Raw genomic sequence first — 22708 nt, 5'->3', positions numbered from 1 at the left:
AAAGTCTCGTATCTGTGCCATGCCTGTTGCTGCAATCGGGCATTGGGTTTACTTAGGATTTCCGATACCTGGACGAAGATTAAGATCGCATCGCTGTGCAAAGAGTCTCAATACCTGTCTCTGACCTGGAATCTCATTGTCCGAAGAAGGGCTGTCTTCAGTCCCGATTCGAAATGAACCCGGATGACCATTAAAGGCGTTCTGGAGACGCCCAGGACAGTGGTGGAATACCAACCTGATTGTTGCCGAACATACGGCCCAACAAACAAGAGCGATGGTCTTTGATTGTCATCCACGGCACTCGTAAAGCACAGCGATAGGTCGACGATATTCTACTCCTCATTTTGTTGCCCTTCTAGTCAAGCTATCCAGTGTTCATATTTCAGCAAGTTAAGCCCTGCCTGCCCACAGTGAGAGTTCCTACCGCCTGTCTTGGTGTTAGCCAAACCCCGCCTCCACCAACAAGAAAACTTCTAAAGATTTTACTGGGATCTTTGAAATTATATATATATATTATACTAGAACTGACACGTGATTACATTTTTCACGCAATTTGGGTGCATAGATACTGAGAAATCAGTACCCAGAACAACCACCTCTGGCCGTAATAAAGGCCATGAAACGCCTGGGCATTGAGTCAAACAGAGCATGGATGGCGTGTACAGGTGCAGTTGCACATGCAGCTTCAACACGATACCACAGTTCATCAAGAGTAGTGACTGGAGTGTTGTGACGAGCCAGTTGCTCAGCCATCATTGATCAGACGTTTTCAATTGGTGAGAGATCTGGATAATGTGCTGGCCAGGGCACCAGCCGAACATTTTATGTATCCAGAAAGGCCCGTACAGGACATGCAACATGCGGTCGTTCATTATCCTGCTGAAATGCAGGGTTTCACAGGGATCGAATGATGGGTAGAGCCACAGGTCGTAACACATCTGAAATGTAAGTCCACTGTTCAAAGTGGCGTCAATGCGAATAAGAGGTGACCGAGACGTGTACTAATGGCGCCCCATACCATCACGCCGGGTGATACGCCAGTATGGCGATGACGAATACACGCTTCCAATGTGCGTTCACCGCGATATCGCCAAACACGGATGCGACCCTAATGATGCTGGAAACAGAACCTGTATTCATCCGAAAAAATGACGTTTTTCCATTCGTGCGCCCAGGTTCGTCGTTGAGTACACCATCGCAGGCGCTCCTGTCTGTGATGCAGCATCAAGGGTAACCCCAGCCATGGTCTCCGAGCTGATAGTCAATGCTGCTGCAAATGTCGTCGAACAGTTCGTGCAGATGCTTGTTGTCTTGCAAACGTCCCCATCTGTTGACTCAGGGATCGAGACGTGGCTGCACGATCCGTTACAGCCATGCGGATAAGATGCCTGTCATCTCGACTCATAGTGATACGAGGCCGTTGGGATCCAGCACGGTGTTCCGTATTACCCTCCTGAACCCACCGATTCCATATTCTGCTAACAGTCATTGGATCTCGACCAACGCGAGCAGCAATGTCGCGATACGATAAACCGCAAACACTATAGGCTACAACCCAATCTTTATCAAAGGCGGAAACGTGATGGTACGCATTTCTCCTCCTTACACGAGGCATCACAACAACATTTCACCAGGCAACGGCCGTCAACTGCTGTTTGTTTGTGAGAATCGGTTGGAAACTTTCAACTTGTCTAAACGTTGTAGGTGTCGCCACCAACGCCAACTATGTGTGAATGCTCTGAAAAGCTAATCATTTGCATATCACAGCATCTTCTTCATGACGCAGTCTTAGTGGTGTAGCAGTTTTAATGGCCAGTAGTGTATATATATTGTTGTGGTCTTCAGTCCAGAGACTGGTTTGATGCAGCTCTCCATGCTACTCTATCCTGTGCAAGCTTCTTCCTCTCCAAGTAACTACTGCACCCTCCATCCTTCTGAATCTGCTTACTGTATTCATCTCTCGGTTTCCAGAATTCCCTGAATATCCTCGACTGGGTATCACAGTGTACAGTCAATTCTGTCGGATCTCTTGTTTTTTTATTACGTGAGTGATGGCGAGTCGCAGCAGAAATATAGGCAGCTGACGGTCGTCCAGCCGGGACGTTTCCCTCTTTGTCTTCGCCACCCACGGCGCGCGGATCGCCGCTGCACGCACTGCGGAGCGTAATGACGGCGAGACGCTAGCCGCCGGCCAGCAGACACCTGCTGTCGGACGCGTGAGAAGCGGCACGGCGCAGCGCCCGACCCGCAGGCTCGGCCGAGAGCACCTCTGAGACTGCGACCCCGCGGCGGACACAAAGAGGCGCGACCAGTAATTGCGATTCGCCATTGTCGGCCGCTGCACCGGAGCAGGCGCCCGCCTCGTCTGCAGCGGACGGCCTCATTATTCACAAGTATTGGACTCATTGTTTCCGCTGATGCGTTCCCACTGCCGGAATCCGGGCCCTATTGTCCCGCTGCACTCTGCACCACCTGCCACCTGCCCCGCCTCTTTGACTCGCCAGATGGGACGAGTTCGCCACTCTGTGCGCCTTTAATGAGATGGATTCTCAGAAACGAGATGAATGTGAACCCAGCAGCCGGTGCGCTTCAGCTCTTTTCCAATAGTAATCCACTTCCATTTACGTTCTAGCGTAAATGGAAATATTCAGTTGTACTGAATGACACCTAAATTAAAAACTGTAAATCTGTGTTGAAGTGTTTCATGCTGGCAGGAATGTCGAGTTATTCCACACACTTGCTTAAGTATTTTGAATTTTTATAAGGGCCTTCTCGTGACGTATCCATCACTATGGTCTGTAGCTACTCGCATTAATGCTGATGAAGACATATACCCTAAGGTCACAGAAGACATGGGATAACGATGTAGCCGGCCGGGGTGGCCGAGCGGTTATAGGCGCTACAGTTTGGAACCGCGCAACCGCTACGGTCCCCGGTTCGAATCATGTCTCTGGCATGGATGTGTGTGATGTTTTTAGGTTAGTTAGGTTCAAGTAGTTCTAATTTCTAGGGGACTGATGACCTCAGCAGTTGAGTCCCATAGTGCTGAGAGCAATTTGAACCAAATTTTGATAACTATATGAACATATACACATCGCGGAAGTGTCCCGTACACAATGTGTAAAAAAGCAGTGCGCTGGCGAAACGGTCACTTCTAGTCAGTTGATACACGCGACAAGGTTTCCTACGCAATTATGGCCTCACGACGGCAACTAATAGACTTTGAACTCGGAATGGTGTTTAGAAACAATGCACTGGCTGACGGCCTCCACAGAACGACCACGATCAGCGGAGTAGAGTTGTCGGTGGTAACAGACAAGCAACACTGCAAAAATCATTGTGGGATGTACGAGGAACATATGCGTTAGGACAGAGCGGCGAAATTTCGCAACAGTGGGCTATGGCAGCAGACGACCGACGCGAGTGCCTTCGCTAACAAGACATCGCCTGCGGCGTCTCGCCTGGGCTAATGTCCATACCGGTTCGATCTTAGTAGAATCCTCGAAAACCGTGACTTGATCAGATGAGTCTCGATTTCAGCTGATACGAGCTGGTGGTAGAGTCGAGTGTGGCGTAGACCCCGCGACGCCACAGACCCAGGTTGTCAATAAGGAACTGTGCAAGCTGGTTGTGGCTCAATAATTGTGTGGACTGCGTTTACATGGAAGGGACTTGGCCCTCTGCTCACCTAATCTGATCATTGGCTGAAAATGATTATGTTCGGCTACTTGGAGACCATTTGAAGCATACGTGGACTTCATGGTCCAAAACAACTATGGGATGTTTATAGAAGACAATGTACAATGTCAGAAAACAAAGAAGATAGTGGACAGTTCGAGCGAATGATTTGGCCACCCGAATCGCCCTACATGAATCCCATCGAACATTTATGGGACATAATCCAGAAGTCAGCTCGTGCACAAAATCCTGCACTGGCAACAATTCCAGGAATTATGGACGGTCATAGAGTCAGCATGTCTGAACATTTGTACAGGTGACTTCCAACGACTTGTTAAGCCCATGCCATATCTATCTTCTGTACTATTCAGGGCAAAAGGAGGTCTGACATGATATTAGGTTGTATATCATGACCTTTGCCATTTCAGTTTATGCACTTCTGGCCATTACAATTGCTTCACCATGAACAAATGCAGATGATAAACGGGTATTCATTGGACAAATATATTATACTAGAATGACATGTGATTACATTTTCACGCAATTTGGGTGCATAGACCCTGAGAAATCAGTACCCAAAACAACCACCTCTGGCCATAATAACGGCCTTGATACGCCTGGGCATTGAGTCAAACAGAGCTTGGATGGCGTGTACAGGTACAGCTGTCCATGCAGCTTCAATATGATACCACAGTTCATCAAGAGCAGTGACTGGTGTATTGTGACGAGCCAGTTGCTCGGCCACCAATGACCAGACGTTTTCAATTGGTGAGAGATCTGGCGAATGTGCTGGCCAGAGCAGCAGTCGAACATTTTCTGTATCCAGAAAGCCCCGTACAGGACATGCAACATGCGGTCGTGCATTATTCTGCTGAAATATAGGGTTTCGCAGGGATCGAATGAAGGGTAGAGTCACGGGTCGTAACACATCTGAAATGTAACGTCCACTGTTCAAAGTGCCGTCAATGTGAACAAGAGGTGGGCGAGACGTGTAACCAATGGCACCCCATACCATCACGTCGGGTGATATGCCTGTATGTCGATGACGAATACACGCTTCCAATGTGCGTTCACCGCGACCCCGATGATGCTGTAAACAGAACCTGGATTCATCCGAAAAAATGACGTTTTGCCATTCGCGCACCCAGGTTCGTCGTTAAGTACATCATCGCAGGCGCTCCTGTCCGTGATGCAGCGTCAAGGGTAACCACAGCCATGGTCTCCGAGCTGATAGTCCATGCTGCTGCAAACGTCGTCGAACTGTTCGTGCAGATGCTTGTTGTCATGCCAACGTCCCCATCTGTTGACTCAGGGATCCAGACGTGGCTGCACGATCCGTTACAGCCATGCGCATTAAATGCCTGTCATCTCGACTGCTAGTGATACGAGGCCGTTGGGATCCAGCACGGCGTTCCGTATTTCCCTCCTGAACACACCGGTTCCATATTCTGTTAACAGTCATTGGATCTCGACCAACGCGAGCAGCAATGTCGCGATACGATAAACCGCAATCGCGATAGGCTACAATCCGACCGTTATCAAAGTCGGAAACGTGATGGTACGCATTTCTCTTCCTTACACGAGGCATCACAACAACGTTTCCCTAGGCAACGCTGGTCAACTGCTGTTTGTGTATGAGAAATCGGTTGGAAACTTTCCTCATGTCAGCACGTTGTAGGTGTCGCCACCGGCGCCAACCTTGTGTAAATGCTCTGAAAAGCTAATCATTTGCATATCACAGCATCTTCTCCCTGTCGGTTAAATTTCGCGTCTGTAGCACGTCATCTTCGTGGTGTAGCAACTTTGATGGCCAGTAGTGTACTTACCTACCGACCATTAGCTGTCATCTCTATGTATCCTTATTTCTGGGAATTCAACAAAGGCCTTCCTTGGGTGCAACGATGTCAAAATGTGTCGAAATATCTGTATATCGACTTCTCCACAAATGACCTGAGTGACAAGGATGCTGATGATACGTTATCTGTTCGAAAGTTTCCGGATGTCTATGAGTGGACAGTAAATTGTATGTGTCTACCCTTCACATTTATGACTGCTTGAACACTGCTGGGAACACTTTCATTAAGATGTGTCAATATCTATGGAGGAATGACAGCCCATTCTTCCCCAAGAAACAAAATCAGAAAAGGCAGTGTTGTTGGACGCTGGTGTCTGGAGCGATGTCGAAGTTGTGATTCGCCCCTAAAGCGTTCGATTAGGTTCAGATGGGGTCGCTGTGCGGGTCAGTCTATTTGAGGACTTTTGTTTCCCACAGACCACTGCCACACAGATGCTGCTTTGTGACAGGATGCATTGTCGTGTTGAAACAACTATCATCGTCCCCGAATTGTTCCTCTACCATACAGGGTGATTTTTCCCACCATGTACAAACTCCAGGGACTGATCGATGAGAGGAAACGGAGCAAAAAACGTCTAATGAACTTATGAACGGAAATGAATGGTTTCCACGCTAGAGACGATTTATTCAATCATACATTCGTACAGAGACAGTAAACCATGCACTTTCGGCATTAGTTCATTAGACCTTTCTTGTAACATATCCTCTCATAGATCAAACCTTAGAGTTTGTATTCCGTGGAAAAAACACAATTTGTACAGTGCAAAATGCTGTAAAATATGTTCATATTTAGCGTTTACTTAAGCGCAATAGTGGTACCACACCCCCACACCGTAACACCATCTCCTCAGTGAGTCACATTTCTGTATCTACATCCACAGACGTACCCCTTGAAGTACGGTCCGGTGCGTGGCGGATGGTTGCCTGGCCTGTACCACCACTAATCGTCTCCTTTGCTGTTCCACTCGCTGACACAGCGAGGCAAAAACGACTGTCTGGATGCCTCCGTATGAGTCCTAACTTCTCGTATACGACGTGACTGTGTCAAGTAGGACACTACTAATGCTGTATTCGAACAAAAAAAATGGCTCTGAGCACTATGGGACTTAACATCTATGGTCATCAGTCCCCTAGAACATAGAACAACTTAAACCGAACTAACCTAAGGACAGCACACAACACCCAGCCATCACGAGGCAGAGAAAATCCCTGACCCCGCCGGGAATCGAACCCGGGAACCCGGGCGTGGGAAGCGAGAATGCTACCGCACTACCACGAGATGCGGGCTGTATTCGAACATTACGGGGTTTGTTTTTCTTATTATCCGCAATAACTCAGATTTTTCTACATTTAGAGCCACCTGCCATTCACCACACCAACTACAAATTTTGTCTTAGTCATCTTGTATTATCCCACAGTCACTCAACTTAAACATCTTTCCGTACCTCACAATATCTTCAGAAAACAACCGTAGATTGCTGCCCGCCCTGTCTCCCAAATCATTTATGTATAAAGAAAATAACAACGATTATATCACGTTTTCATCCCAGATGAATACTGATAGCTGTGGTCACCCCATTTACCAGGTTACCAGGTTGTCGGCAGTCTATCACATTTCCTTGAAGATAGCCTTGTCTCTGATGGGCACACGCCTTCGAGGACAACATAGTGGGTTCTATTACTTAAGAAGTCTTCGAGCCACTCGCATAGCTGAGAACCTATTCCATATGCTCGTACCATCGTTAACAGTCTGCAGTGGGGTACCATGTCAAATGCTTTTCGGGAACCTAGAAATATGGAATCTTCCTGTTACCCTTCATCTATAGTTCGCAGTATATCAAATGAGAAAAGGGCAAACGTAGTATCACATGAAGGATGCTTTCTAAAACCGTGCTTGCTCGTGGACATAACCTTTTCGATCTTTAGAAAATTTATTACATTAGAACTCAGAATATGTTCTAGAATTCTGCAACTAACCGATGTTAAGGATATTGGTCTGTAATTTTGCAGGTCCATTCTTTCACCCTTCTTACATACAGGAGTCACCTGCGCTTCTTCCCTGTCGTTTGGGACTGGTGAGACCTTACATGATGTCTGGTAGTGTTCTCCAGGGATTCAACAAACGCAACCCCATCCACCGGATTGCTGCAGGGTACTGCGTGATTCATCTCCTTATCACTCGTGTCCACTCATCCACTGTTCAGTGGCTTAGCTCTTTACACCATCTCCTGCATCTCTTAGATCTACCTACAGAAATGTGGTACTTACGATGAGCTGCTGGACCATTCTACCCCATTCCTTTTAACTCCGTACGCGCAGTCACTGCGCTAGCTGGGTAGCTGCTAGCACTTTGTAACTCACGAGAGATTCCCTTCGCTGATTTCATAGGATTTTTAGCTGTGGTTGTTCCTTCGTTTACTGCTTCACGGTCACATCATCTACAGTTAATTGGGGCGTCCTTAGAAGTGTTGGAATGTCCCTGATGGATTGGTTACTCAAATGTGATCCAATGAATAACCCACATTTGAAGTCAATGAGCTCTCCATTCCAAAACAGTTTCTGCCTTTGAAACAGAAATACACTATGTGATGAAAAGTATCCGGACACCCCCAAAAACATACGTTTTTCACATTAGGTGCGCTTTGCTGCGACCTACTGCAAGGTACTCCATATCAGCGACCTCAGTATTCGTTAGACTTCGTGAGAGAGCACAATAGGGCGTTCCGCGGAACTCATGGACTTCTAACGTGGTCAGGTGATTGGGTGTCCCTTGCGTCATACGTCTGAACGCGAGATTTCCACACTCCTAAACATCCCTAAGTCCACTGTTTTTGATGCAGATATTGGAAATTTGTGGTAAGGTCTTATGGGAACAAACTGCTGATGTCATCGGCCCCTAAGTTTACACAGTACTTAATCTAACTTAAACTAACTTACGCGAAGAACAATACACACACCCATGTCCGTGGGAGAACGAACCTCCCACGGGAGAACCGCGCGGACCGTGGGAAGAATCCCCAGACAGCGCGCCTACTCGACGCGGCTTTCCGATGCGATAGTGAAGTGGAAACGTGAAGGGACACGTACAGCACAAACCCTACAGGCTGACCTCGTCTGTTGACTGACAGAGACCGCCGACAGTTGAAGACGGTCGTAATGTGTAATAGCCAGACATCTATCCACACTATCACACAGGAAATCCAAACTGCATCAAGATCCACTGCAAATACTATGACAGCTAGGCGGGAGTTGAGAAAACTTGGATTTCATGGTCTAGCGGCTGTTCGTAAGCTACACATCACGCCGGTAAATGCCAAACGACGCCTCACTTGGTGTAAGGAGAGTAAACATTAGACGATTGAACAGTGAAAACACGTTGTGTGGAGTGGCGAATCACGGTACAGAATGTGGCGATCGGATGGCAGGGTGTGGCTATGGTGAATGCCCGGTGAACGTCATCTGCCAGCGTGTGTAACAGCACAGGCCTACAATGATGTTTTAAGCACCTTCTCGCTGTTGAAGAGCAATTCGGGGATGGCGATTGAATCTTTCAATACGATCGAGCACCTGTTCATAATGCACAGCCCGTGGCGCAGTGGTTACGCGACAGTAACATCCCTATAATGGACTAGCCTGCACAGTGTCCTTACCTGAATCCTACAGAACACCTTTGCGATGTTTTGGAACGCCGACTTCGTGCCAGGCCTCACCGACCGACATCGATATCTCTCCTCAGTACAGCAGTCCGTGAGGAATGGGCAGCCATTCTCCAAGAAACCTTCCAGCACCTAATTGAACGTATGTTTGCGAGAGTGGAAGCTGTCATCATGGCTAAAGATGGGCCAACACCATACTGAATTCCAGCATTACCGATGGAGAACACTACAAACTTGAAAGTCATTTTCAGCCAAGTGTCCGGATACTTTTGATCACATAGTGTATCTTATACGTTGTTCCAGGAGAGGTCTGTTGCTGTTGGCAAAATCACTTAAAAATTTAAAAGCATTTTAAAATTTAAGTTTCTTTTAAATCCTAAGAAAAAAAGGGGTAGAACTAGTTATTTACTTCTAACCAATATCACGTCAGGTGTCAAAGATAAGAGTTCATCTAAACCATAAGCAGTAGGCTATCTGAAAAACTGCTAAATTAAGGCTTTTTTTTAATTCCTACTTTGTATTTTCATCCAACGATGGCTCAAACAAATGATATTAACAAATGTTGGTAGTTTAAATACTGCCGAAAATTATCAGTTCAAAAACACACTCCCTCTTAAAGAAATTTCAAGATGTTGCAGAAAATGTGTGGCATTCACTTTCTAAACAATAAATCAAGGGAACTTATTTGTGACATTTCCCTTCTTTGTAACAATTGCTTTTATTTGCCATAATATGTGTCTTTTGAATATATGGTCCGGTATATGTGTCTTTAGTAATAATCTTTGCAGTTTTACCTCTATGGCATATATTTCACACCATTGGCTATTCTTATGTTTTATCCTACTTCTCATCCTTTGACAGTACTCCTTCATAATCTCACCGGTTCTCCTATCACATCGTGGTATCTTCTTATATAACTTCAATAACTACACTTTGCTTTTCTTTACGTAAGTACTCTTTTGGTAATCATGAGGCAAAATCCTCGAAAGACCCATGTTTATGCAGTACATTCGATACTCAATCCTCTCTGCCTTCACCGTTTGCTAATAGGAATAACATTTGTCTCGCAAACTAAAAATTAGCCCATTTCCTTGCATAAGGCAAGGTTGGAAGCTGAATGTCGTCAGAACCAATTTCTAGTGTATGGCCTCCTACCGTGAAAATACTATTGTTTTTAATGATGTCTTACTGAAACCTTGTAGTCTTTGGGTTCGGAAATCGACTTGTAGTGGGGGTAAACGTTTTTTCCTTTGGTCTGCAATATGACAATCGAAGATCAACAGCGTGTAACGAGTTTGCTCATATGGAAGCCAACGGATGGGAAAAAACATATCGTATCTATTATGGAAAACATGGCAAAAAGGGCAGCTATTAAATCGGAACCATGTACTGTCAAGGAAGAGAACAAAAAAGGTTGAATAGAAAGTGTTTTAAAGTTAATATTTAGAAAGCTGGAAGAACCACAAAAAGGCCAGGCTACTCTGTATTGAACTGACTCCCCAAATTATACGTTAAATAAATAGTGTGCACTTCTCCATTAGGACCAAAAACTGGTGTTGCTTGTATGAATTACAACAAATAGTCCACAGTCATTTCAGTTTTGGACAGTCTCTTCTGAATCATCCACCGTATTCTCAATTTTAGAAGTGAGTTCCTTATCTTCTCCACTTCTGCCTCCTTCGTCCTGCTATATTTCTGGGAAAGCTGAGCACCGTAATTATTTATTCCATCTTTCCTCATTTCTATTGAAGAGTGTAAGCTTAACTGCTCTTATCCTGGAATACTACGATTTCATTTACAAAACATTCCAAATCCTCCATTTAAATTCGTCAAATTTTCTATAAATTTCTTCCGTAGCCTTTTTGCCTTTGCCCTCATTTCACTCACGTCTTTTTGTTGTTCTTCCACCGTTCTCAATATTAACTTTAAAACTCTTTCTATTCAACCTTTTTTATTCTCTTCCTTGCCAGTATATGGTTCTGATTTAATAACTGCCCTTTTTGCCACATTTTCGATAATAGATACAATGAAAAAAAAAGGTTTACCCCACTACATGTTGATTTCCGAACCCAAAGACTACAAGGTTTCAGTAAGACATCATTAAAAACAATACTGTTTTCACGGTAGGGTGCCATATACTAGATACTGGTTCTGACGACATTCAGCTTCCAACCTTGTTACCCAAGGACCTTACGCAAGGAAATGGAAGGAAATGGGCTAATTTTTAGTTTACGAGACAAATATTATTCTTATTAGGACTGCGTGGGAAGAAAATTGTAGTAAATAAAGCATCTAATTTTGCGTGTGACTATGAGTAATAATTTAACTTAGAACTGTAATGAAAAAACATGCAGCCACTTGAGAACAGGAAAAGCCCATTTGGATACTAAAGTTGCTATGATGGTCACGTTTGCAGTTAGTGCACCGAACCGTAAAAAATATAAATTACGAGAATGCTATGAACGCCTTTGTAAGATAACCAAACAAGTTGTATTCTTACCCAAGATAACTGAGCTTGGTTAATTCAGCTTTTACTTACAATTACTGTGAAGAGCCTTCCAGCAGAAAGCTATCACCACGTAGTGTAAACTTCATATTAGTATCACTCACGACTTGGAGAACATTGCAGTATGACGAGGTCCGGAGAGTAAACATGAATTCCTGTTGTCACACAGTTATCAGATTTAAAGTTCTCATTTGACACAGACCTAGTAACAATAAGAAAGAACCTCCTTTATTCCGATTAGTCGGAGCCACAATCGTAATGGTGGACGCCACAGCTCGTGAACATTTCACAAAATATAACATTTAAAGACGTAAATTTCTCTAACATTTTTATTAATAGGTCGCAAATGTAGCATAAATGATATCCTAACGAAGCAAGGGATGTACACAGATTAAAACCTAATTGTTTACTGAATTAAAACAGAAATTCTGAAAGTCATCGTGGAAAAATGGGGTCATAGGAACAGAATAAACCAAATAAATATGAGAGGTAGAGGAGGAAAAGATGGAATGAATTTTAGACGTAATAATAGAGCTCTTACAGAATGGGGAGTCACAGGTGGTAAACTGTCCCTTGCAACAGTAAGAGTCAATTCTGGGATGGGTTAAGCTTTCCTCCCTTCCAATGTTAGAAGTTCCAATAATGAACCAGGAAACCTTGTAGTTTGTTGTAGTAGTAATAATAACGCTAGTGGTAGGATATGTGGAAATCAGAACCTTATCACTGTAGGTAATTGACCATAGGTTAGTTGTAGGAGTAATGTCGAATCATTGGTGTTTATATGGAAATGTTTACGCAAATGTATGATGGTGTCACAGAATAATGAAACAAGGAGATGGGAAAACGAGGAAAATATGTTGCAAAGTAGAAGTGATAAAAGTAATTAGAATATTTTAGTGAATATAGTGGTACTGAAGAGGAAGATAAAGAAAATTGTGATCCTTAGCATGCTGACCTGACAAGAGATGATGAGGAAAAAGAAGCGAAAATTTTCTGAAGTTATTAATAGTATAGCTAACACTAATTCCTTGAAAAATAAAGTAGATGTAACTACTAAGTATAAATTGGTAAAGATAAAGGTGTAAGAACTTGTAACGAGAAGGGCATATATTTATGTGTTGTTCTAAGGGCATCACAAGGAAATATAAATCCACAACTTAGTGCAAATGATGGATCCACAGTGATACTGAGCTGGACATAATATAGGAAGAAGGCAAGGCTGAGAACTGGGCAACATTGTTTGGAAATTGGAGATTATGGTAGAGAAAGCCCTCCTGGACATTAGTCCTGAAATTAGTGTAGCAACTGGAAGCTTTCTCAGTTACATGACAGAACATAATGACATAATTGACTTTCGGAATTTGGAACTAATGGTATGGGTCTGGTTCGTTACACTTTCCCAAGTACGGATTAGTTAATAGAATGTAAAGCAGAGATTAATATTGGGGACAGATTTGTTAACAATGTAAGGGGTCAAATGTCAGAGTGAAATCTGATCTGATACTGGACACTCATGATTTATTGTGAAATCTCAGGCTAAAATTAAAGCCAATACGGACTGTTTTTGAGGAATTAGAAATTAATACGGGATGTGATTGTGCCAAAGATGAAATTTAGATTGTAGAAGAAGAACCACCTGTCTAAAATTAAGGGGACACTTGAGCACAAGAAGGAGGAATTAACCAGCAATTTTATTTTAATTTTTCTTTATTACTACTCATTTACATTGATATAGTAAGTGCTAGAGTAGCAGTTTTTTTTAGAAATTTCAAATTTTAGTCTGATCCCATCTAACTATTTTTGATGCCACTCATCAAAGCATTCTATGTGTAGTCACAGAAAACATTTTCAGCGTTGCTTTCCTGTATTTTTTCTTATATCTGCTCATTTCTTCTGTTTATCTATTTATGTAGTTCCCAAATTGTTTTAGCACCGTTCTCACGTCAACAGGAACATGAATGTTTGAGGATTTAGCGAAAGATTTCCGACCAGAGTTTTTTGGATCACATGTTCATGAAGACAGAGCAAGATATCTCCTGGCAGCTATCCTTCTGTAATCAAGCAGAGAAATGTTACAATTTGCGAAACAAAACAGCAAGCAATACTACGGCAATGACATTGATGAACGACAGGTCGTATAGCTTTTTACACGTCATTTTGCTTCTGTATTTTTGGAGGTATCAGTCCATATTGTCCATTCCTCCATTATGCTTATTGTATTCTTTGGTCACCTTGGGTCAAGGGATGTAAACATCTTTATTTTCAACCGTAATACATCGCTTCACTTACAAGAGAGGTTCGATGGTTTCAAAGTTAGATAACAAACAGCCTCTTGTATTTGTTGGTGCTCCTCAAAGTGGCATCCAACAGTTTATCTTGCAAATCAGATCTGTAGTCATATGTTCTATGCTCCTTTTTCTTCATCTTTCTGCCTGTCGAAATGGGACACTTGTTCACTCTGTTGAATCCAACTGTTCCTGTTGTTCTCGCAAATGTTTCATCACAGACAAGCTCGTGAAGAAACAATCGAAATAAAGCTTGTGAGTCTAACGTGTCTCTAAAAGAGAAATGATTCTGAGGACAACAGATAACCCAAGTCAGGATAGACTAGTCGTACCATCTTCAAGATCGCAAGCTCCTTGCCTCCATATACCGGGTGATTTTAATTAAATTGCAGTTACTCACGGAAGTCCAGTGTGGGCTCTAACTATCATGTGCCAGTGAAACGTGGTAGATATTCTGATGTGTTGATGCGGAACCAACTTACGATGGAAAGAATTAGTTCTAATTTTAGCCACCAGATGAAAAGCTGGCGCTGCACACTGTTTGTGTGACGGTATGACATCCACGCTGTCATTTGACAAGTCATAACGTGAGTCAGCTGTATTGCTATCGAGAAGAGAGGCCCTGCGCTGTTAGTACAACTGTTTTACGTCAATGTAAGCAATTACAGTGCTGCATTGGGAGGGTGTCGCAGAGTTTGTCGCCGACTGATAAGTCTAAGGAGAAGCTCGATGCCATTGAACGGTTTAAAGATGCTAATAAGGAAATTTGAAAACACGTCTGAGCTTGGCGTGGCACCTGGAAGAGGAAGGCGTCCTATCCCGGTGGAGGTTATTGATGAGGTTGCTGTTGCTGTAACTGAGCTTGCAGCACGTGCCCCGGGTAATGGTAGTGCTTGTGCAGTGTCCATCCCATGGTCAATAGTACTCAGAGTTTTGCGGTCTGTTTTAGACTGGTACCCACATGAGATCCGGAGGCTGCAGAACAGAAATCTCATGTTCCGCAGCAAGGTTCTGAATTTGTTCTATTTCTGATACGGATCGTGAGCGGCCAGTATTTTGTGGACTGACGAGGCACGTTTTACACTACAGAGTGCCGAATCTGGGATACTGTTAAACCGCGTCTTGTGCACGAAAAGCCAATACGCTCGCTGTATGTGAATGTGTGATATGGATTCACAAGCACTTTGATTCTCGGTCCGTTCTTCTTTCAAAAGAATACACCCACAGGCCCTGTCAGGTATACCGTGACGTCTGCACGTTATCGAGACCTTCTTGACCAGCATGTGATTCCCGCTTTGAAAGAGTGCAGCTGTGTGGAAGCCACTTTCTTCATGCAAGATGGGGCGACACCTCATGTCACTCACACAGTGAAAGATCTGCTTAATGCAGCCTTCCACGAACGTGTAATCTCCAAAGGTTTCACAGATTCTTGGCCTGCAATATCACCTGGTCTGAATCCACAAGACTGTTGGCTCAGGGGAATCTAGAAGAAGTCGTTTACTAGGGAGACGCTCGGTCTCTACCTGATCTGAAGGCCAGAATACAGGAACACGTCAAGTTTTCGCCAGAACTGCAGCAAGCAACTGTTGGTCATGTCGTTTTACGGATGCAGCATCTTGTCGATGTCTCCAGTGCTCATATTGAACAAACTGTCTATGCGGTGAATAATTAAATCAGCATTACGGCTTTCTCTCTTGATTGACCTTTACTGCTCTCGTCCCATCCCTATTGCATTACATGCTGCCGGCCACTGTGCCCGAGCGGTTCTAGGCGCAGGTTCGAATCCTGCCTCAGGCATGGATGTGTGTGATGTCCTTAGGTTAGTTAGGTTTAAGAAGTTCTAAGTTCTAGGAGACTGATGACCTCAGATGTGAAGTCCCATAGTACTCAGAGCCATTTGAACAATAACATACGGAAACATTTTTCTACATCTTTCTTACATTCACAGCGCCAGATTTGCACCTGGTGGCTAAAACTGGAACATTTTTGTCAGCATAAATCGGTTTCGCATTTTGGAAAGCTCATCCCCGTCTTCTGTTGGAATAACCTGAGAGTTCTGAATTGTGGAGGTGGGGGAACTGCTTGATTTCGAGATGCCTGTGTCGACTCTTGCACTTCCACACCAGTGAATATCCATGTGATCGTCTTCACACCTATAGAAATATTCTTGAGAAAGATAATGATAACCTCTGAAAAGAATAGTTCTGATAAATTTCTAGATGTAAGAAGCTGAAGGTGAAGGGCGTACTTGTGGGCGTACTATGTCATAGGCTCCCGGAAAATATTTGAGACAATTGTGTCAACAAACAGCTTCTCAAAACACCCTTCCGTGCTTTTCGCTTGAAGTTCGCTGACGGGATCATTCCTTGTAGTCCCTGCAGCATCCGAATTTGTGTACTTTTTCTTGTAATTATATTGTTTTTTGTCCTAATTCGAATTCAAAGAAAGTTTACCTTTTTAGCAGGTGACGCAGCACCCTCTCTACTTGTCTCGTCGATGGCGGCTCAGCCACATCCACCACAGGGGATTCATCCAATCCTGTCACACATTGTTTCAACATGTCCAGGAACATTCTCTGATTCTTCGTCATCGTTAACATCGTGATTAACATACTCATTGTTAGAAAACTCCCAGCACTGTTCTGCAGAAAGTTCCACAACGTCTATGAAACCATTGTTGCTGTCGTCTTCATTGTCAGAATCCAAGAATGTCTTCAATTTTTTTCGAAGGAAGAATCTTTTGTCGAGATATTTTTCGTAAAATGCAGTTCACCAAATATTTTCTGAAATTCTAGTCAGTATCAGATGTGGTCCCCAAATGGTGCTTTGTGCATTTGCGTCCACTATTCTTCCTTCTCTCTCTCTGTTTTTTTTTTTTTTTTTTTTTTTTTTTTTTTTTTTTTTTTTTTTTTTTTTTTGAGTCATCAATCTGGTTTGGTGTTGCCCGCCAGGAATTCCTCTCCTGTGGCAACCTCTTCATCTCAGAGTAGCACTTGCAACTTGCGTCCTCAGTTATTTGCTGGATGTATTCCAATCATTCCAATCTCTAATCTTCCTCTACAGTTTTGCCCTCTACAGCTTTCTCTAGTATCATGGAAGTCATTCCCTGATGTCTTAACAGATGTCCTATCATCCTGTCCCTTCTCCTTGTTAGTGTTTTCCATATGTTCCTTTCCTCTCCGATTCTGCACAAAATCTCCTAGTTCCTCATCTTATCAGTCCACCTAACTTTCAACATTCGTCAGTACCAATGCTTCGCTTCTCTTCTGTTTCGGTCCTTCCACAGTCCATGTCTCACTACTATACAATGCTGTGCTCCAAACGTACATTCTCAGTAATCCCTTACTCAGAGTAAGGCCAATGTCTGATACTAGAAGACTTCTCTTGACCAGGCATGCCCTTTTTTCCAGTGCTAGTGCTTTTTATGTCCTCCTCACTCCGTCATTGGTTATGTTGCTGCCTAGGTAGCAGAATTCCTTAACTGCAACTACTTCGTGACCATCAATCCCGATGTTAGGTTTCTCACTGTTCTCATTTATGCTGCCTCTCATTACCTTCTTCGACTTACTCTCAATCTATATTCTGCACTAATTAGACTATCTATTCCATTCAGCATATCATGTAATTCTTCTTCACTTTCATTCAAGATAGCAATGTCATCAGCGAATCGTATCACTGATATCCTTTCACCTTGAATTTTAATTCCACGTTTGACCCTTCGTTTACTTCCATCGCTGCTTCTTCGGTGTTTGGATTGAACAGTAAGGGTGAAACACTACATCCCTGTCTTAGACCCTCTTTAACCCGATTACTTCGTTCTTCGTCATCCACTCTTATTATTCCCAGTTGTCTCTTGTATATGTTTCGTATTATTCGTCTCTCCCTATAGTTTACATCTGTTTTCCTCAGAATTTCGAACATCTTCCACCATTTTACGTTGTCGAACGCTTTTCCCAGGTCGAACGTATCCTACGAACGTGTCATGATTTTTCTTTAGTCTTGCTTCCATTATCAACTGCAACGTCAAATTGCCTCTCCGGTGCCATTTCTTTTCCATTTTTCTGTATCTTATTTTTGTCAGAAACTGGGATACATGAGCTGTTAAGCTGATTGTGCGATAATTCTCGAACTTGTCAGTTCTTGCAGTCTTTGGATTCGCGTGGTAGATTTTTTCCGAAAGTGATATGATATGTCGCCAGACTCACACATTATACACACTAACGTGAATAGTCGTTGTGCTGCCACTTCCCCCAATGATTTTAGAAATTCTGATGGAATGCTATCTACCACTTCTGTCTTATTTGATCTTAAGTCCTCTATAGCTTTCTTAAGCTCTGATTCAAATAATGGATCCCCCATTTCTTCTAAATCGACTGCTCTTTCTTCTTATATCGCATCGGCTGGCCGCGGTGGACGAGCAGTTCTAGGCGCTTCAGTCCGGAACCGCGCAACTGCTACGGTCGCAGGTTCGAATCCTGCCTCGGGATGGATGTGTGTGATGTCCTTAGGTTAGTTAGGTTTAAGTAGTTTTAAGTTCTAGGAGACTGATGACCTCAGATGTTAAGTCCTATAGTGCTCAGAGCCATTTGAACCATTTTTCTATCGCATCAGACATATCTTCCTCCTCATAGAGGATTTCAATGTACTCTTTCCACCTATCCGCTCTCTCCTGAGTCAGTCCTTCCGACAATCATTTCTTTCTTGATTTCTTCACAGTTTTAGTGCAGCCATTTCGTCTTAGCTTCCCTGCACTTCCTATTTATTTCATTCCTCAGAGATTTGCATATCTGTATTCCTGAATTTCACTGAACAGTTTTGTACTCCCTTCTTTCATCAATCAACAGTATTTTTTCTGTTACACTTAGTTTCTTCGCAGTTACCTTCTTTGTACCTATGCTTTTCCTTCCAACCTCTGTGATTGCCCTTTTTAGAGATGTCCATTTCTCTTCAACTGTACTGCCTGCTAAACTGTTCCTTATTGCTGCATCGGTAGCCTTAAAGAATTTCAAGCTTATCTCGTCATTACTTAGTACTTCCGTATCCCACTTCATTGCGTATTCATTCTTTCTGACTAATCTCTTAAACTTCAGCCTACTCTTCATCGCTACTACGTTGTGATCTGAGTATATATCTGCTCCTGGGTACGCCTTACAATCCAATATCTAATTTCGGAATCTCTGTTTGATGATGATGTAGCCTAACTGAAATCTAATATCACCCGGCCTTTTCCAAACGTACCTCCTTCTCTTGGCTCCTTGAACGGAGTATTTGGTGTAACTAACTGAAATTTGTTACAGAACTCAATTAGTCTTTCTCCTCTCTCGTTCCAGTGCCGTACTTTCCTGTAACCTTTGCTTCTATTTTTTCCCCTACAACTGCATTCCAGTCCCGCATGACTATTAGATTTTCATCTCCCATTATCCTTTCAACATCCTCATACACTTTCTCTATCTCTTCATTTTTTGCTTGCGACGTCTGCATGTATAACTGAACTATCGGTGTCGGTGTTGGTTTGCTGTCGATTCTGATAAGAACAACATTGTCACTGAATTGTCCACAGTAACACCACCTATCCTACCTTCCTATTCATAAGGAATCCTACTCCTTCTGTACCATTTTCTGCTGCTGTTGATATTACCCTATACTCATCTGATTAGAAATCCTTTTCTTCTTTCCATTTACTTCATTGCCCCCTATTACATCTAGATTCAGCCTTTGCACTTCCCTTTTCAGATTTTATAGCTTCCCTACCACGTCCAAGCTTCTGACATTTCATGTCCCGACTGATAGCACGTTATCTTTCGTTGGTTATTCAATTTTTTTCTCCTGGTAACCTCCCCTTTGGCAGTCCTCTCCCGGAGCTCTGAATGAGGGACTATTCCGGAATCTTTTGCCAATTGTAGAGATCATCGTGACACATTTTCAGTTACAGGCTACATGTCTTGTAGATACGCGATATGTGTCTTTAATGTATTGGTTTCCATTGCCTTCTGTATCGTAATGCTGTTGATCATTGCTGATTTTTCCGCATTTTAAGGACTGTTTTACACCCCATGTGCAAGAGAGTGAATTGAACCTCTGTCCTTTCCTCCGCTCTCTTTGACAAGGTCGTTGGCACAATGAAGGTGATTACTAACCTAAACCGCTACCTTTAAATCACGGGTCTCGACAGCCAAAATAAGCCTCGAGTTACTATGTCTGACCAACCTCCAAAACTCATGTTTCGCTTTTGCCATAAGAAGAGGCGATTGGAGCTGCAAAATGAGTAAGTGCGCTCAACGCAAAGAATCTACGTGATCACTTTAGGTTTCTTGATCCACACGACATCCTACGGAAGAACTAAACGCCCTAATTTTTGCCTAGACATACATTTTACGTTGCTAGGCCGGTTGAAGTATGTGACGCCCAAATGGGAACCACGGCAGCTATGCGATGTGAAGCAGCACTTTTGATTTGCCTGCCACCAGAGACTAGGTTTGATGGCTTTTATGTAGTGCTGTCTGTTAGATGACTCGCTATGTGTGTAGGCATCGAAGCGAGCACCGGTAGGCCGAGTTGTAGGGACGGAGTGAAGTGGTGGGCTGTGTGTCAGTTCATGACCAGCAGCAAAGAAAGTATGTAGTATGCCATGGAACCGGTCAACACAGGACATGGCCAAGCGATTGTGGACACGACAGACCAGTGCGGTGGTCGGTCCTTTCCCCTTTGATGAGAGAGGCCGGCAGCCGCAGCAAGATACGCAGATGAGTGGCTTTGGATACCACAGTAGAAGTGAAGCACTAGGGGTGTTCTTTAATGGCCTGCAGTAATTCTCTGCCAGTTGACAGTTTGTCAAATTCAGAGTTGTCTGCGTCGAGTACAGAGTATGGTGATGAGAGAGAGAGAGAGAGAGAGAGAGAGATACAGAGCGAGAGAGAGAGAGCCTTGAGTGTGACGGTTCATTACAGTCATACATGGCATGTCGATGCCGTGAGCACAGTATAGAGTGTTTGTACGTGGTTTCATTTCATGCCGTGGGCATGTGTTAATGTTTCTTGAAACGAGAGTTCTGTGAAATATTTTTCTTATTACACTGACAGAACACAGTGTGAATACTTGGGTAGATTTGTAGCACTTTGCACTTTAGTAGTAGTCGTGAGTGTTGGTGGGGATACTGAGTGGTAGAGTTAGAGGCAAATGTTATTAATTTGAGAATGAGATTTTCACTCTGCAGCGAAGTGTGCGCTGATATGAATCTTTCCTGGCAGATTAAAACTGTATGCCGGACCGAGACTCGAACTCGAGACCTTTGCCTTTCGCGGGCAAGTGCTCTACTAACTGAGCTAGCCAAGCAATTTGGTCTACTATATAGAGTTAATGCACGATTGTTAAGTCTAAAGGCTGAAAACGCGAATCTACAGTTTGAATTTCATGTACCCATTTACAAGTGACCCTGATTTTATGTATTATTTTATTTTTTTATTTTTTGCTATATTGAATGCTGCCCCGCTGTGATGTCTATGGACTAAGAGTGCGAGTATTTTGAGCTGTAATTTTGTTCTCGTTGGTGCCCCCTTATGTGTCACTGAGGTTGCATCTATTATTAGGTTATTTAATGGTCTTCCTTAAGGAACCTTTAATTTATTTGTGATATTCCGGAGTCCAATTTGCTCAAGAACTAGATCTGGGCAGTATACCATCAGGTTCAAATGGCTCTGAGCACTATGGGACTTAACATCTATGGTCATCAGTCCCCTAGAACTTAGAACTACTTAAACCTAACTAACCTAAGGACATCACACCCATCCATGCCCGAGGCAGGATTCGAACCTGCGACCGTAGCAGTTGCGCGGTTCCGGACTGAGCGCCTAGAACCGCTAGACCACCGCGGCCGGCTATACCATCAAGTCTCGCTGGAGAGATGGGCAGGATAAACAAGGAAAACCATTTACAGATCAGTTCACATACACAATAAGAATAAAATACTATTCTTCACCATGGTTAGTAATTTCACATGCATAGTAAGACGGCCAGATGGAGTTTGTCCACACTGCACAGGCAGTCACAAGTTCGCAAAAAACGCGTTAAGTATTTTAATGTGCGTTTTGAATCAATGGGGGCGAAATTATACAAGCATACGGATATTCTTTCGTCCTGAAATACCGCATATAACTGATTCCTTGAGCTCTCGAGCGTATCATCGACACATGAATGACACTCACTTTCATCCTTTTTTTTTTTTAATGAAGGGCCTCTGGAGGAAGGTTGTGCAGGGAAATGTATTTATTTAGTGTGTAATGGTAACTATTTAACCGGCAGCCCTTCCTTTGTTGCCTTCTGAACGACTGAACGAATGGATCAAGCTGTTTTCAGAGTTATGCAAGGAATCAGAGGGCTAACAGTCTCACGTGTAACCTTTGCCAACTTAACAATAGTCTCGCAGTTTGTGGTTACAGTAATAATAGGGAAAACCAGGGATACCGTATCGCCGGCCGTCGTGACCGAGCGGTTCTAAGCGCTTCAGTCTGGAACCGCGCGACCGCTACGGTCGCAGGTTCGAATCCTGCCTGGGGCATGGATGTGTGTGATGTCCTTAGGTTGGTTAGGTTTAAGTAGTACTAAGTTCTAGGGGACTGATGACCTCAGATGTTAAGTCCCATAGCGCTCAGAGCCATTTGATACCGTTTCCCTTGAACGCCTCTGAAGCCGTGGTTGGTATGGACTAACGGCACTGGCCGCCCCTCCTTCTT

This window comes from Schistocerca americana, chromosome 2 (assembly GCF_021461395.2).
Source record: "Schistocerca americana isolate TAMUIC-IGC-003095 chromosome 2, iqSchAmer2.1, whole genome shotgun sequence".
NCBI classification, from domain to species: Eukaryota; Metazoa; Arthropoda; class Insecta; order Orthoptera; family Acrididae; genus Schistocerca; species Schistocerca americana.
This window is presented reverse-complemented; position numbering follows the sequence as displayed.